Raw genomic sequence first — 3356 nt, forward strand, 5'->3', positions numbered from 1 at the left:
TTGATTTTTTTTCTTTACTCTCTACCTATCTATATCTACCATGAAGGCATGAACGTTTAAACGAAATTTTGGTGCCGGATAAAATGTAAATTTAATAACAAATTACGAAATAAATGCTGTCAAAATCTACCGAATGAACGTAATTTTTAATAATCATTAATTCCATTTAATGAAAATGAATATTCGGAATTTGCACAAATGAGATAGCTAGAAGTACCATAGTATTTTGATAGTCGGTGAGTGTGTCAGTGACAAAATTAAGAACTTCAGTGATAATTAATAATCTATAAGGTACAATTGTTATGAATATTGGCAACATAACCAGTTACATTGATCACTACAAACTAAAACTTTATTCGTATTGAATTTAAAGAGGGCGGGGGAGATCAAAAGTGTCGTGAGTCGTTTCAAGAAAAGGATGGTATACCTCGACTCTCCAGGGGTATCTCTGAATGTAATATATAAATAGGGTAAATGTATAAAAATAGAGTGTACTATAAATACTATTCAATAAAAATAAAAAAATAAATTTCAGAATATTGCAAAATGAAACACCAAAGTTTATTAAAAAAGGAATGAAATAAAATTAAATATCCTGACTTAGTCATCAACGCATAGCTGAAACTACTAAAGCTAGAATTACCTTAGACAATAGATCCTTTTATGATCTATATTGGTAATAAGGAAGGATTTTTAAAAATTCAACCCCTAAGGGTGTAAAAATAATTGAAGTTTGTATAAGAAAGTAACTATATGTTGTGTGTGTATGTATGAATGTATGTGTGTGTGTGTGTATGTATGTGTGTGTGTGTGTATGTATGTGTGTGTGTGTGTGTGTATGTGTGTGTGTGTGTGTGTATGTGTGTGTGTGTGTGTGTATGTATGTATGTATATATATATATATATATATATATATATATATATATATATATATATATATATATATATATATATATATATATATATATTATTAAGGGATTAAAGTCAAAAATTCAGGGTAAAATATTTATTCGATTACTTTCTGAAATAAAATAAAGATTTGATTGAAGTTTCGGGTGTAAATAAGATAATAATTAATATGAGAAATATTTAATTAAATAAAGTCAATGAAATCGGTCGAAAAATATAATTATATATTTGCCATACATACAATTTTTTTTATGAAATTTATACTTTTGAGTCTTATCCCAACTTAACACCTAAGTAGAATATATAGTAATTAACGAGAGAAAAGTCATGAAATACAACTACTAGTAGATATAATTTCGATCGTTTCTTTCCTATTAAATGAAGTGTTCATCAATCAATACTCAATATTGATATGAATGTAGTGTGACAATATTTTAGTCCTATTCGGAATAATGGTTCATGGTAAAACTTAAGAAAACATGAGCATGTATGAACATAGAGGAATTAAGTTATCGTTATCAAAGCAAAGGATGTTGGGTTCTACCATTCTGTTAGTTGAATTACTAGGTATATTAGTTGCTTTAATATCTTCTTTCCTATAATGAAAAGATGTCGTTTGTAGTACACAATAATAAATAGCCGTTTATTAAAAAAAGATAGCGATGACTCATATGTATGCTTACAACCATAAATATTATATAAAAGGCAATCATCATTTCTTTGCATTTTCTCATTTATTTGGGGTAGGCGCAGTATGTCTTCTTACACAAATCCCTGTCCACACCAATCCACTTTCATACTTAACACTTTCTTTAAAACATAGCTTTCATTTCTGCTTATAATAGGACCATACCAAGACATTTTTGTGATACCTAGCAATTTCTCCGTTATTGGTGCAGCTATATATATATATATATATATTTTATATTCCGTGGTTAATATTCGTCTTATTTTAAACTAATCATAGGAGGGGGCGTAACTTTTTATTTATTTATAGATTAATAAATGTTTTATCTCTTATTTATAAATAAAAAGTGCTAAGTGATTACTTCAGATTTGATGCCTGTGTATCTACATTTTTGAAAATTCAAACACAATTTGTGTTCGGGGATATTTTTGATGGATAGAACTAGTTCCAGTATCGTATTATAATGGCAGAATAAAAGTTTGTTGAATATAAAATATAGTTTATTCTATACTAGCGACCCGCCCCGGCTTCGCAAAGGTGCAATACCCGCTATGTCCCTGCATTTTAAATCTGTAATATCTTCGGATATATTCAATTAAATTACATGCTGTAAAGAACCATATTGATTTATATTAAATGGACAATGTATTTAAGGTACTTAATTGGATAAAAATTAATGCTGTATAGCTTAAAATTACTTCGTAAAAAAGCTATTTTTCCCTGGAAAATGTAAAGGATAAAAAATGGTTATTGTGGATTATCCTTAAGAGATAGACATATACCATCGCGGACTTTTTATTGACCTTTTTATGGTGTACAATACTATAGAACATTATTTTGATTTATCTCGTGGGATTCAACCAGCGTTTGCAATGTAAACGCAAAAAATGTGTTTATTTACGACATCACGTTACAAACCTCTAAATTTATCAGTGATTCTCTACAATATTATGCATGTATATTATACATATAAACCTTCCTCTTGAATCACTCTATATATTAAAAAAACCGCTTCAAAATTCGTTGTGTAGTTTTAAAGATTTAAGCATACATAGGGATGGACAGACAGCGACTTTGTTTTATACTATGTAATGAAGTAAACATAGGAACCAAAGGAAGACTACAAAAGTCTTCTGCATGAATACCTTTGTCCCATCCGTATTTCTGCGGTGAAGTAGCTGTGCTTTTATGACTATATTTCAATTTGAAGGGTGGGATATGGCACTGAAATTACAGACAATGAAAGTAAAGCATTATCTTTAGGAAAGGCAAGACATGAACGTCGTCTGCGCTACATTGGTGGGGCACCAGTATGATATGATAGGTGCGTAAGAAATAAGTCAGTTAGCTTACATTAGTAGCAACGATCGTTGTCAGGGAGATTGCGTGAAATTAAACTTGTTGCCAGATAAACAGTGGGACCGTTCAACCCCATTACTAATAATCCCTTTTCCCTTTGATTGCTATAAGTTAAATAATGACAGTATGTATGAGTAGATAAATGTGTACGGTTTTTTATGAAACTAATAATGACAAACTGATGAAAAGTGGTTACCATCGCTTAAAGATATAAATAGCAATGGACATACATTTTTTGTGGTATCTCCTAGTCCCTTTTACTGTGAGGAAAGAGATTGTTAGTAATGGGCTCTGACAACCACATTGCTAGCAATATACCCTATAAGGTTGAGCTATATGCGGTTCCCCTGGAAATAATAGTGGTTAATGAATTTGCCACGACGGATGCACTGACCTGGTT

The sequence above is a fragment of the Galleria mellonella genome, unplaced genomic scaffold (assembly GCF_026898425.1).
Source record: "Galleria mellonella isolate WM207_F2 unplaced genomic scaffold, CSIRO_AGI_GalMel_v1 utg33, whole genome shotgun sequence".
NCBI classification, from domain to species: domain Eukaryota; kingdom Metazoa; phylum Arthropoda; class Insecta; order Lepidoptera; family Pyralidae; genus Galleria; species Galleria mellonella.